The sequence below is a fragment of the Gossypium hirsutum genome, chromosome D04 (genome assembly GCF_007990345.1).
Source record: "Gossypium hirsutum isolate 1008001.06 chromosome D04, Gossypium_hirsutum_v2.1, whole genome shotgun sequence".
Taxonomy (NCBI): Eukaryota; Viridiplantae; Streptophyta; class Magnoliopsida; order Malvales; family Malvaceae; genus Gossypium; species Gossypium hirsutum.
Genome location: NC_053440.1, coordinates 27,780,652 through 27,796,327, shown reverse-complemented (window position 1 = coordinate 27,796,327; position 15,676 = coordinate 27,780,652).

Here is a 15,676-nt window from a genome sequence, read left to right as displayed (position 1 = left end):
ACGGGCTAAAACTTAGCTCATTTTAGTTTAAACTCGGTTTTATCTTTAATACATTAAATAAAATTTGCACATATTCATTTAAGCATTAAACTTGTCTTATATTAATATTTGTTATTAATATATCATTGTCATTATATAAATTGATTATGTTCACATAGCCGAATTAATGCATGACATTAATGTGTTCACATCATGCCGAATTTATGAGTGTTCAAGAGATGTCTTAATGACTTGTTTATTTCATGTAGGTACATTCCTTTGGACGGTACAATGTATGAATGAAGAAACATCTCTTTTGGGCATTCCACACTCATGAATGAAGAAGTATTAAATGCTGGTGCATGTACGGCTAGATGCAATGTTTCTACAAATTCATGCATGTGTCGAATGCATGTATGGACATTAAAGGCTAGTCCATGAATGGATCAAATGCATGGGATGATAGAATGCATGAATGGCTTAAGTGCATGTATGGTGGCTGTCTCTTAACTTTCCAAGGCACTTATTCGGCCAAGAAGTAGCTGCTAACTAATTCTATGTTGACCATAGAGCTCCTTGAACATGTTCACACTTTGAATTGACCTATAGGCTACTACACATGCATGGATGGGTTCAAGAACGTCCAAGGGAAGGAATTAACTCAATAATTCAACACATTGATTGAATTAAGTGCATGCACAAAGGGGAGAACGAATTTACTAGGTTCATGCTACCATTTATGAACTTACATGCCATTAAAGTGTTTAATTATGAAGATACATGGTCCATACAAGTGCATGAACGTCCCAAGGAGATGAATGCAACCTTTTGGTGCACATACAAGTCACTTGAAGCCTTTCTTTATGACTAAGCATTCATGCACAAACTAAGGGGGAAGAAAGTGTCCATTCAGCTAGTGCATGAATCTGCCGAATTTATGAACTATTTTAATACATTAGTGTGAACGTTTTTATTATTGTGTGAACACCTAGATGCCGAATTTGAATGGTCATCTATGTGCCTATAAATATTTGTTTTCTTTCATTTGTAAAGGACTTTTGACTTTTGATCATTTGAATGAACTTTGTTCAAAGAGTGAGTTTTCTCCTCTCTAAATTCGTACGAGTTTCGATCTGACTTATCTAGCGTGCTAGTGGCGTCTATCATTCTCTTTTGAACTAATCACCTTGCTTTGGTGTGGCGTTCAACCCTTCTACAATTCTGCAATCCCACCTTGAACCGAATAGAAATCGGGGTGACACTTTTTAGTGTTGAATCGTTTCTGGCGTTTAAGCTCATTTATCCATTCCACCGACTATCCTAGATTTTACCCAACTATAATATCTTTTTTTCAAAATCGAGCCTTCATTTATCAACTTCCATTTTTCTTATTTTTATACTTAAATCGAGCCTACTACCCTTATAAATTTACCATCACCTTAGCCAACCTTTAAAACCATTTGAAAGCTTCCGCATCTTTAGCCTTATTTCATCCTATTTCCGATAACTCAACTATTCCTCGTCGACGATCGGGCAATCAAGTGAATCGACTCAATCAACCGAGCCGGATCACATCATTTGGTATCAGAGCTACTAAAACGAGAAGTGCCGACATTCGTACCAAGCTCGGAGTAGGTTCGTAACGAAAAAAAAAGGAAACCAAAAAAAAAATCAAAAAAAAAATTTTGAGTTGGAATTTAATTTTTTTTCTCTTCCTTGTATTTTGTTTACTATTGTATTGGATTTAAAAAAAAAGAGAAGAAATTCAAAAAAAATCAAAAAAAATCGAAAAAAAGGAAAAAAAAAAGTGAAAAAAAATCGAGTTAAAAAAAAGAAGAAAAAACAAAAGTGAAAAGTCTTGTGAGTTTTATTTTGTTTTTTTGTTGCTTCCGAGCATCCATTCATTTTACCATTCCCTCTACCCCCCCAAACGCCACACATACTTTGATTTTTATTTTCTTTGTTTAGCCTACCCTACACCCGACGTTATCCCTTGTAACCCATTTGAAGCCAACCTTTAAGCCGCAATAAGTCTTCTTGAAACAAAATACGAATTCACGAGAGTGAGACGAGCGGAAAAAGGCACGAGTGGTGAGTACATTAGAGCGAGCAAAAGCCATTAGACAAGTGTAAACACGAGTGGAGTGTTATCCAATTTTCTTTCCGAGCGAAATTGTGAGGTTTGTGGTGAGGTACTTCATTTTTTTTTATTTTGTTTTGTGATCTAACAGTTTCTTTTTAGCAACAAAAATCATGTCATACGAAGAGTTCACCGAATCGGAATACCAATATTTGGTTCAAGAAAAGCGAAGAATGGTGACTAAACGAGACCAAAGTGATCGAGTTTCTTCAAGTCGTAAAACGGAACCAAGAACCCCACGGAGATATACCCCCGACTACTACATAAGAAAAAGTTCCTATCGTGATTCCTTTTCGCCATCTACTTCGAGACAAAGAGATTTATACTATGACGCATATTCATCAGCGAATTCGAGAAGTGACTTCGATCGAAAGTCCTTTTCATCAAGAAATTTGAGAAGACGAGAAGCCGATTACGATTTTGATTCATTCCAAGATGGCGTTCGAAGAGAAAGACATACTCCTACTAGATCTTCAAAGAAATCTTACCCGGAGTATTCTTCACGAAGTTTTGATTGTGAATCATATGCAAATAGTTCTTCATCTTTCGAACAAGATTTGTATTCTCATCGTTCTTTTGTACATTCTTGTAAAGAGAAAACAAAGAAAAGAAAAGAAAAAGAAAAAGCAAGAGAAGAAAAAGAAAATGAAATAAAAAGAAAAGAGAGGCAAGAGGCAAGTAAGAGAGAAAATGAGCGAATCTTGAGAGAACTTGAAAAAGCCTTTGAAAAGCAAAAAGAAAATGAAAAAGGAAATGAAAAGAAATTTGAGAGTGAAAAAGAAGATGAAAAAGAAATTGAAACAAAAGAAACGAGTGATCCAGAAGAAAAAGAATCGAGTGAGAAAACAAGTGAGCAAGTGAGGATTATTTCCACTAACCCACCTGTTCGATCTTCTTGTGAGTTAACTTTTCAGGTTCCTAGAAGTTTGTGCGACCAATTCCATCTACATTACCTTCCAAACGAGAGGTGTTTTAGGTTGTTCGAAAAAGGTAAGTTCGCGAATGACTACCACCCACTTGCGATTGAAGGTAAGGAAGGTAAGGATTCTTTGTTTATCGAATCAAAGTCACTTGATTTGGATAATTTTTGTTCACTTACTGTTGTTAACGATTTTGTTTTAAAAGGTGCCATATACAGTTTTTTTTATGACGATTACTACATTGGCAAATTTGTTGACAACATTGGATTAGTTTTCCCTAAGCAAATTTTGAACATGTTTGATCAAAGTCTGTCACGTAAAAATTCTCATGTGTTTGACCCTGCAAACTTTTTGAACTCATGTGTTAAATCTTTATGTTTAAATATGCCTGCTCAATTGATTTGTGATAAATCTGCCAGTTTGAAAAGTTGCATGTTCGTTAAAAATTCTTTGTTTGGCATCCATGTTAAAAGATCTTCACATGATATGTGCAATTGTGTTCTTCATGAACAATCTTTGAGTTTTTGTGCGAAATTTCCATGTAGTGATTTGCATTCCCGATTAATACTCTTGAAGTATGAACCTTTGCATTTTGGTATGCTCGGTTTTGTCAAATCAACATGTGTGTTTAAACTAGTGAAATATAATTCGTGTGGTGAGTTGATTATATCTTCTTCTAATATGTTGCTTGTTGGAATTCCTAATCAAGTTCGTGTGTTCAAGCCTGGTATTTGCTACATGAATTCATTTTATGGAAACATTAAGCGCTTTGCATCATTTACATTGAAATTATGTTTGCTTGAAGTTCGAATTTTTGATAAGAAGGTGAAATTCAATGATTTGGGTTTCAATTTTGATTCATTTATTAATCACCTTGTTTGGCCACATTTGAAATTTTCGTTTCATTTCAAGAAGGTAAGGCCAACCTATGTTTTTGGAATTGAATCAAATTTCCATGGTAACTTTCCTTTTCCATTTAAGTCCATAGTTTTCGATAATACTAACCCATCTTATTTTTGTGAATTCCACCCCTCGAGGAGCAAGACATGTCATGGTGCGTCACCACCTATTCAAATTTATCGAAGTAATAGGTTTGTCTTACGTTATCTATCCAAAGAGAGAAGATTCATTTTGACTGAGAAAGGTAAACCCAATCCTCAATTTTCTTCTCTTCATATTCGTCATGGTAAGTCATCTGAAAATTTTCAAATATCTTTGCTCACTTCGATTGAAGTTGAAAATTCCATTGATTGGTTGTTTGGAAATTATTTATACTTTGATGTGATGGATTTTTCCTTTTGGAATTGTGATGATGTGATTATTACGTTGGAATTTGGAGACTCCCCTCATGTTGTTCAAAAACGAAAGGAAGAATTAGCATACCTTTGGCCATGGCATACCTTGCATGAGCAAGACAAAGGACCAAATGAGTTACTACATTCGATTAAAGAAATTAAAATGTTTTGGATGAGGAATAATGTGTTTAAGTGCCTACCATCGTTTTTAACCAATTATCCCTTGATCCAACTTAGTTTTCATGTTTGTAACGATGGTCTAACGAAACTCTTTGATAAATTTATGTATGTTTGCTTTGTCCAATTGAGATTTTTGGCATATGTTCGATTGACTGAATATTTTATGAACTATCGAACACATTTGAATTTGACTCCTTTGAGTTTCTTTTTATTGGCTGTGGTAAGAATTTTTCAGGTTTGTGTGACATCTTCCATCCCATTTGACCGAGGAAAACCATGCATGAGTCAAAGTTCTCCCATGGACAAACAGCTCGACTTGAGGACAAGTCGCCTAAAAGAGGGGGGAATGATACGAGCACGCCCCGCGAACTTCATCGAGCAAGTCTGTCAAGCCGAGCATTGACATGTTGGCAAGCTGATCCCAGCTCATTTCCAGCTCCACGAGCTCCGTCTAGCTCAAATCCAGCTTATTCAAGCTCGATCCAACTTGCCTGAGCTAAACCGAGCTCACTCCTAGCTCATATTTAGCTCACGAGCTAAACCTTAGCTCAACTTCAGCTTAGGAGTTTAGCCTCAGCTCAACTTTAGCTCACGAGCTAAAACTTAGCTCATTTTAGTTTAAACTCGGTTTTATCTTTAATACATTAAATAAAATTTGCACATATTCATTTAAGCATTAAACTTGTCTTATATTAATATTTGTTATTAATATATCATTGTCATTATATAAATTGATTATGTTCACATCATGCCGAATTTATGAGTGTTCATGAGATGTCTTAATGACTTGTTTATTTCATGTAGGTACATTCCTTTGGACGGTACAATGTATGAATGAAGAAACATCTCTTTTGGGCATTCCACACTCATGAATGAAGAAGTATTAAATGCTGGTGCATGTACGGCTAGATGCAATGTTTCTACAAATTCATGCATGTGTCGAATGCATGTAATGGACATTAAAGGCTAGTCCATGAATGGATCAAATGCATGGGATGATAGAATGCATGAATGGCTTAAGTGCATGTATGATGGCTGTCTCTTAACTTTCCAAGGCACTTATTCGGCCAAGAAGTAGCTGCTAACTAATTCTATGTTGACCATAGAGCTCCTTGAACATGTTCACACTTTGAATTGACCTATAGGCTACTACACATGCATGGATGGGTTCAAGAACGTCCAAGGGAAGGAATTAACTCAGTAATTCAACACATTGATTGAATTAAGTGCATGCACAAAGGGGAGAACGAATTTACTAGGTTCATGCTACCATTTATGAACTTACATGCCATTAAAGTGTTTAATTATGAAGATACATGGTCCATACAAGTGCATGAACGTCCCAAGGAGATGAATGCAACCTTTTGGTGCACATACAAGTCACTTGAAGCCTTTCTTTATGACTAAGCATTCATGCACAAACTAAGGGGGAAGAAAGTGTCCATTCAGCTAGTGCATGAATCTGCCGAATTTATGAACTATTTTAATACATTAGTGTGAACGTTTTTATTATTGTGTGAACACCTAGATGCCGAATTTGAATGGTCATCTATGTGCCTATAAATATTTGTTTTCTTTCATTTGTAAAGGACTTTTGACTTTTGATCATTTGAATGAACTTTGTTCAAAGAGTGAGTTTTCTCCTCTCTAAATTCGTACGAGTTTCGATCTGACTTATCTAGCGTGCTAGTGGCGTCTATCATTCTCTTTTGAACTTATCACCTTGCTTTGGTGTGGCGTTCAACCCTTCTACAATTCTGCAATCCCACCTTGAACCGAATAGAAATCGGGGTGACACTTTTTAGTGTTGAATCGTTTCTGGCGTTTAAGCTCATTTATCCATTCCACCGACTATCCTAGATTTTACCCAACTATAATATCTTTTTTTCAAAATCGAGCCTTCATTTATCAACTTCCATTTTTATTATTTTTATACTTAAATCGAGCCTACTACCCTTATAAATTTACCATCACCTTAGCCAACCTTTAAAACCATTTGAAAGCTTCCGCATCTTTAGCCTTATTTCATCCTATTTCCGACAACTCAACTATTCCTCGTCGACGATCGGGCAATCAAGTGAATCGACTCAATCAACCGAGCCGGATCACATCAATTTGGAGACAAGAAATGCAAAGGATAATGCGATCTGAATTTTGACAATTCGACAAAGATAAAGAAGATTTGACATCTACTATCGTTGACATCAAGATTAGTGCAATCCTTCAAAGATTGGAAAATGAACCACAATGTGAAGATATGTTTCACACGCGTTGCCTTGTCCACGATAAAGTTTGTTGCCTCATTATTGATGGTGGAAGTAGGTCAAACATGGCTAGTATTCGAACGGTAAAAAAAACTTGGCTTGGCCACTACCAAGCATCCACGACCCTATCAACTGTAAGGACTTGGTGTTGAAGGCAAATTTGAAGTTACTCAACAAGTGCGTGTTGCATTTTCCATCGGAAGATACCAAGACGAAGTCCTTTGTGATGTTGTGCCTATTCAAGTCTGCCATTTGTTGCTAGGAGAACCATGGCAATCGGATCGCAAGGTCATTCACGATGAACGTACCAATAGGTATTCCTTCAAGCATCAAGGAAGGAAAATCACTTTAGCGCCGCTCACACCGGAACAAGTGCAAGAAGACCAATTCAAAATGAAGCAATCCATTGAGCGAGAAAAGGAGAAAGAGATTGAAAAAGAAATTGAAAGAAAACAAAAAGAAAACGAAAAAGAAAAAGAAATTGCAAAAGAAAAAGAAATCAAAAAGTGAGAGAAAAAGAAAATGAAGAAAAGAAAATTGAAAAAGAAAAAGCGAAATAAGAATTTGAAAAAGAGTTTGAAAAAGAGAAGAGTGAAAAAGGAGAAAGTAATCGAGCAAAAGTAAGGAATGTTCTAACTAACCCATTTGCAAGTTTGCCGTGTAAATTTTCTTCTTTCCAGGTTTCCAAGGAATCGATTGACAAGTTTCGACTTCAATACCTTTCGAAAGAGAGAGGGTTCACCTTGGTTGAAAAAGGTAACATTCTCAATGATCGTAGTTCGCCTAAGCCAAAAGAGGAGCAAGGTATGAATGTTGAAAATTTTAAAGCACCTCTGCCTTATTCGATTGTTGATGGAAACCTTGTTGATGATTTGTCCTTTAAAAATTATCTGAATTTTGATGTGGTTACTTGCCATTCTTTGATTGATAATATCATATTTGCGTGGAATGATGGCAAGAAGAATAATGTTTTTGGAAATTGTGATGCTGATGAGTTTGTTATTGAAATAATAAATATTCGGCATTTGCAAGATAAGAAAAATATAAGCCTTTCCATCTGTTTGATTTGAGTAAAAATGTGCACTCATTGATCTTTTATGAGAAACTACTTTGTCTAAACAAGAATGTACGTATGAGATTTGAGATGCATGAATGCTTGAAAACATGCATGTCTTTGATTTGTTTGTTTGATACGAGGATGACATGTAAAATGGTTAGTGCACTTAAAGTTGAAGATGGTGTCTCAAATCTGCCTTGTATAAATTTTGCATGTTTGAAAAAGCCTTTCCTGTTGTTAACAAAGAATGACCAAAACCGTGTGTTTAAGCCCGGAGCAAGTTATCTTAAGTTGTTGATAAATAAAGGTGAGTACTCTAATTTTGTTTGGAATAAATATGTTGAATCTTCTCATCTTTTCCGAATCTTATCGCTATGTGTGAATAGATGTGTGAACCATTTGTGCTTGCTTGATGTTATGACTTTAAATTTGAAAACGAAGTTGTTGAACTATGACAAGTTGCAAACGCTAAATCGAAGCTTTGGCTCTACATCATTGTTCAAAGTTTTTAAGTCATGGATTTTTGTTGTCCAAAATTATAATTCCTGAATGCTTCTTGTTTTTGGTATATCTCCAACGAAGAAATTCTTAACTCATTGCGGAAAGGTAAAATCAACTTTCACTTTTGATCCCGGCATTGGTTCATTTGTTCAATTTTTGCATAAGATCTTAAGAAGACCTTTTGAACTTATAAACCAAGGTGTCACTAATCTATTTAATTTTTGTGTCGGTGACACTTCGAAGTGGTTCCCTCCTAAAGAGGGAGGGTATAAACATAAATTGTGTCCTACTCAAGGCATGTCTGATTTGCAGGTTTTTGGGAGCAACTATGCCAATTCCATCGACAAAAGGGCTGGTGACAATGTAAAATTTTTTTCGAGAAAATGGCCCGATTTGGGGACAAATCGCTTTAAAGAGGAAGGGAATGATGTGAGCACGCCCGGGGCATCCTCGAGTGCAAACCAAGATCTAAACGAGCTGCCTAAAGGACCTATAACTCAAGCTTATGCTAAACATTTCCTAGAAGCTATTTTAGCTTCTAATGCAAAACCTTGGTTCGAAACAAGGGCCAAAGCTCACAAAATCAGCTTGAAGCAACTATCCAAAGGACCCGTGCATTGTTGGCAAGCTGATCCTAGCTCATTTCTAGCTCCTCGAGCACCGTCCAGCTCAACTCAGCTCATTTGAGCTTGTTTCAGCTCGTTTGAGCTCAACCGAGCTTACTTTCAGCTCCTTCTTTCTTTCTTTCAATAAACTAAGTCTTAATTTAGTTTATAATTAAGTTTGCTACAGCTCATGCCGAAACCCCTAGCTCAATTTCAACTCATTAAGTGTTTTGACTATTTTTAAGCTAGCTGAATTTATTATAAGTTGACTTATAATTATTGTGTTCAAATTTAGTTAGTGATATTAAGTTATTTAGTTATTATTTTAAATTATAATTATATGAATAGTTGTGTGTTATTTAATTATGTTATTTACTTTTGTAGGTTAGCCGAATTTGGAAGATACATTCATGGCATTTAATGCAAGGTCCATGGGAAAGTTAATTGAACGGGAGGATACATGCATGGACCGGTTCAATGTTTGGAGGACATACATTCATGTACATGGAAGGTTAATGCATATTGAAAGGTGCATCTCCCTTGGACGGCACACATGCATGAATGGGGGTAATCAATGCAAGTGCATGTATGGCTAGGTTCAAGGCCCCTTCCAAGTTCCATGTACAATCGATGCATGTGGAAGGACCCTTGGAGTTTCCTAAGCACCTATTCGGCCAAGAGACACCCTTTGGGAGTTTCATGCATCCCATGGCCGAACCTAGACAATCCCATTGGCTTCCAAAGTTTGCTCATACATGAAGCTGCCCATTCATCTCCCATTCGGCCGAACATGGACAAGGACACCATTGGTCATTTTTCTAGAAGGTTCATGTCTTAATTTAGGTTCATTACTTAATCATTAAGTTCATGAATGGACTATTCGGTTAGCATAAGAAACTAGTATAAATAGTTTGTTGATTTCATTTGTAAAGGACTTTTGACTTTTGATCATTTGAATGAACTTTGTTCAAAGAGTGAGTTTTCTCCTCTCTAAATTCGTACGAGTTTCGATCTGACTTATCTAGCATGCTAGTGGCGTCTATCGTTCTCTTTTGAACTTATCACCTTGCTTTGGTGTGGCGTTCAACCCTTCTACAATTCCGTAATCCCACCTTGAACCGAATAGAAATCGGGGTGACACTTTTTAGTGTTGAATCGTTTCTGGTGTTTAAGCTCATTTATCCATTCCACCGACTATCCTAGATTTTACCCAACTATAATATCTTTTTACAAAACCGAGCCTTCATTTATCAACTTCCATTTTTCTTATTTTTATCCTTAAATCGAGCCTACTACCCTTATAAATTTACCATCACCTTAGCCAACCTTTTAAAACCATTTGAAAGCTTCCGCATCTTTAGCCTTATTTCATCCTATTTTCGATAACTCAACTATTCCTCGTCGACGATCGGGCAATTACGTGAAACGACTCAATTAATCCGGGTCGGATCACATCACAAGTCTTCTTTGAGAATTGGATAGCTCACAATTCAAATATTTCATCTATATTCATCCAAAAGTCCTCTCTCTATGGCTGATTACATCTATTTATAATGCTAAAACAAGGTAACCGAATGGTCAAAAACATCCACTTAATGTGCCATAAAAAAACTGATGTCTTTTCTTATTCTTTGAACCAAATAACTCCTTCCATAAAATCACTTTAATTCAGCTGATTTGAATGTCTTTAATGGCTTAGAAAATGACTCTTGAGTTGTCCGTGGCTAGTTGAATAGACACCATCTCTTAACCAACTCCTTAATGACATTCAAAGGCTTGAATAATTTCTCTTGAAAGCTCCAAAAATGGCTGGAAGTGGAAGAGTTGCTGCTGAATTTTAAAGGGCATAAAATGCTCTTTAAAAACTCCTTTTAATGATCTTTAAGCTCCTTTTTTAACAGCCCCTTTAATTGTAACTCAAAAGAACTTGAACAGCCACTTAATTAAATGTGTAACAGCCTTGAATTGTAACCACTGTAAGCTAAAAAGTCACCTGCAATAAACACATTAAAATGACTTTATTAAACAAATGAAAACACATTAATCATAACAAACATTAAACTTACTTAAATAAATGAACTAAAACATATATACAATAATTATTCCAGCAACTAGTTTAATTAAAGAAGCATAATTTAAAAAACTTAATTTATGCATCAATAAATAATCCTAGGAACTAGATCAATTAAGAACAACACTTATTAAATAAAGTTCAGCAAAAAAAACACTTATTAATTAAAACTAAGATGAGTTGAATAAATGTCTAGCAACTCATTTATTAAACTAAGATGCTTAAATGCATGGTTTTGAAATGCAAATTTAACTAACATGAAAGTTACATAATTAAACTAACTTGACTTAATTTAATGATGCAAACTTAACTAACATGAAAGTTACATAATGCATGACTTTATTAAATGCAGAACACATATTAATGATGTGCAAACTATGACATAATTAAAAACACAAACTAAAATAACTAAAAATTAATGAATCATAGTCCTTATTTTCCAGCAGCCAAATTGACAAACTAAAATTAAAAACTTCATTTTGCACTTGGGCCCCTCGAGTTTGGACCAATCTCGGTAGCGTCGAGTTGTGTCGTAACATGATGCAACCGGGATCGCATCAGCAGGCTTGAATAGGCACTACGTCGCACACGACTTCGTCTTGATATTTGCCTATAGAAAAGGCAATGCACACTTGTTGAGTGACCTTAAATTGGCCTTCGTTGCTAAGCCCTTGTAGTTGATAAAGTCGTGGATGCTTGGTAGTGGTTAAGCAAAGCTTTTACACCATCGTCGTGCTGGCTACTTTCGAGCAACTTTCACCATCAATAATAACTCTACAAAGCTTACCTTGTACATGGCAGCGAGTATGAAAGAGATGTTCTCGTTGCTGCTCACTCTTTGGTTTTGCCAAAGAGGGTTGACCGCTGTCATGAATGTCATAGTCAGTTCTAGGAACACGTCTAGGAGCGTGCCTATGAGCACGAGACTGGTTATGCACATCATCTTTAATTGGATCTCGATACTGAGGTTCTTGATTCAATCGCACCTCATTTAAAGTAGCACTCAAAGTTCTGAGTAAGGCAACCTGTTCGTCTAACTGTTGTTGGAATTTTGTAAATGTGTCGTAGACATCATTATGATCATTATCACCTTGACAAATCCTAGACATTTTCAACAACCTGCAAAACAAACACTCAACACTCAAAAAGGAAAATTAGCAAATCTCACTGTTAATCACTCAAAACGAAAAATCAAACTCTCAATGAGGTAGAATTCAGTCTTGTGAGTTCTTTAGTAGAGTCTATATCAACCAATTAGAAGGTGTATGGACCTAAACTACCAAAGAGTCCTAATTTGCACTAGGATGCCAAAAACTGACGAGACACCAATTGATTTGTGTCGCACCGAGGAAGAATTGTGCACACCTTAAAATCCTACTAACACAAGAAACAAGAAGGTGTTAGATAATGTAACGGGAGAATAAAGGCAAACAAATGAAAAACCTATAGCTAAGAATCAATAAAAATTGTTGAAACCAGAAAACCTGAAAAACTGTAGAGTAACTTGACAACTTTGTTCGAGGTGTTCCCGATCTCCAAAAATCACGAAATTAAATCTGGAATGTCCTTAAATATTGAATTTTTTATCTGGAAAGTTTGGGCACCAAAATCAACCCGCTGAATATTTTTTTAATTTTTATTGAATTTCATCTTTTTCGATTATTTTGACTTTTTCGACTGACTTTTTTTCGAGAAATATTTTTTTCTATTCAATCACAGTACCAAAAATATATATGTAAAATTTTAGATCAATCGGACAACGTTTACCCACTCAAATGAATTTTTTCTTAAAATAGCTAAAATTCCTAAAATATCCCTAAAACTCCTAAGCCCTATTTTGGGGTGTTACATTAGATCTAGAACTAGCAAAGAAAGAAAGATTATTTCAATTACAAGAATTTGAAGAATTTTATTTCATGGCATATGAAAATACAAAATTATACAATGAAAGGAGAAGACTTTGGCATGATGAAAAGATTAGGAAGAGAGAGTGTAACACTCTTAACCTGTCTCTGTCGCCAATTTAGGGTTACAGAATATTACTTATTAATCATAAATCATACAACATCATAACATTTAAATAACTAAACATTTTATAAACCATTCATTCATATACCTTCTGTCCCTAAATCGAGCCCTAGAGGCCCTAAAAATAGTTTAAAAGCAATTCAGGACCAATTTGAAATAATTTGGAAAGTCTAGGAAAAATATGTAAAATTTGCAAAATAGGGTCACACGCCCGTGTGGCCGGGCCGTGTGCCTCACACGGCTGAGACACATGCCTAAGTCTTAGGCTGTGTAACTTTCGAATAAGGGACACACGACCATGTCTCAGCCTATGTCATCACTCGTGTAACTCACTAATTAGGGTCACACGGCCATGTCACATGCCCGTGTGCCAGGCTGTGTGACAGCCCGTGTCTCAAGCCATGTGAACTCAAAAATGTACCTAAACTCATGCCAATTCAAGTCTAATTCATATCTAACCAATCAAACCATTTAGGCATACGTTTATGGGTTCAAACGCCATTCAAACATACATAAGCATGCCATTTCAATCATCCAAAATTACCTAACCAAAATGCCATTCTGGGGCACCACAATAGCATCAATATATCATTTACCTATACATGCTAACATTACCTTAATACATGCATAAAGACCTAGTTCAAATATGTGCCAAAACATGTCTCAAATTGACCATTTGTAAGCCATCATCAAGATACCAAAAGAACATTAAATACAAGCATAATAAGGTAACCAAAATGACATAACTTGGTAAGGCATCAAAATGCACCAAACCAACATACCAAATAGACATTCAACCCAATACGTCCCACTTATAGCGATAATCAAAGTAATCAAAAACTACCAATATAATAAATGAATAGTGTGATGGTGCTTCGACGAGATTCCAACCGATCAAGCCTTCCAATGATCTACAGGAAAAGAAAACAACTAATGTAAGCAATAATGCTTAGTAAGTTCGCATAAGGACCACTTAACTACTGAATATATCAGAATAAACAACTAAACATAAATTTCATTATATCCTAAGCTAACTTTCGTTTTCTATTTACTACACCTCTCATGGATAATTGGTGTAGCCTTGCATATACATATATATTTCCATATAAGCATTTCATATAACTATTTCACTTAAACATTTCTTTTTACCATAACACTTACACACTTAACATGTAATTATTTTGTAATTCATCTTTCGTTTCAAACTTTCATATAAACATATCATCCTGAAATCACTTACTTTCACTAAACAATGTGAAGAACTAAATAAATAGATTAATCATACCTGATATGACCCTGGTCAAGGATGCCCTTGATTTCAGCTTGAATTCAGCTCCTCAAGCTCCATTTAGCTTGGATCAGCTCACTGAATTTTATTTTAGCTCACATGAGCTTAATTCAGCTCGTTTGAGCTTGGTTTAAATTCAATTCAGCTCATTATTAGCTCTTTAGCTAAATTAACTTCATTTGCTGGAGTTTTAGACCATTTAAATAAGCATGTAAATAAGTTTCATTACAGCTTTTAAATATGTCTTAATTTATTACAAGTGTTTAATATGTCTTGATTTGGCTGAATTAAAGGTGTCTAGATGTCATTTAATTTGTCTAAATTATTACATGTTTTAAATTTGTCCAGCCGAATTTATGTGTTATGATTTGTTAATATTTAAGTTGTCTCAATGTTATTTAGGATGTTCACATTATACTTTAATTTAGTTCAGCTGAATTTGCTTGAAATTAATTAAGTTCATGTGTGTTTTTAGGTACAGCCGAATGTGGAGATTCATTCAAGCTAGGTGCATGAACGTCTACTTACAATGCATGATGTGGGAATACAACTAAAGATGATTCATGAATGGGTTGGTTCAATGAACGTAAGGATGATGCATGAATGATTTAATACAATGAATGGAAGAATGCATGAATATTCACTTACATGCATCGGTTGCTGTCCATTGATCTCCTAAGTACCTATTCAGCCAAAAGGCATCTCTTGGAGTGTCCATTCACACCTTGGCCGAACCTAGACATGTCCATTGCTCTCCCATACATTCACCAAGCCTTCAAGTTCATTTCCTTAGCCATGAAGCTGCCCATTGAAGTACCATTTGGCCGAACATGGACAAGGACACCATTGGTCATTTTTCTAGAAGGTTCATGTCTTAATTTAGGTTCATTACTTAATCATTAAGTTCATGAATGGACTATTCGGTTAGCATAAGAAACTAGTATAAATAGTTTGTTGATTTCATTTGTAAAGGACTTTTGACTTTTGATCATTTGAATGAACTTTGTTCAAAGAGTGAGTTTTCTCCTCTCTAAATTCGTACGAGTTTCGATCTGACTTATCTAGCGTGCTAGTGGCGTCTATCGTTCTCTTTTGAACTTATCACCATCCTAGTGTGGCGTTCATCCACCTTTTTATACCTTTGGTTCCTACCTCTCTATAGGTAACGGGTCAAGGTCCATCTTCGACTTCCATTAAACCCACCTTAAGCAATATAAGTCCCGGGGCAATACTTTACATAGTATTGAATCGTTCTTAATACTTAAGTTCATTTTTTCATCTCCATCCTATTTATTAAATATAAACTTTATTTCTTTTCTTATTAAACCGAACCTACAAAATATCCGAA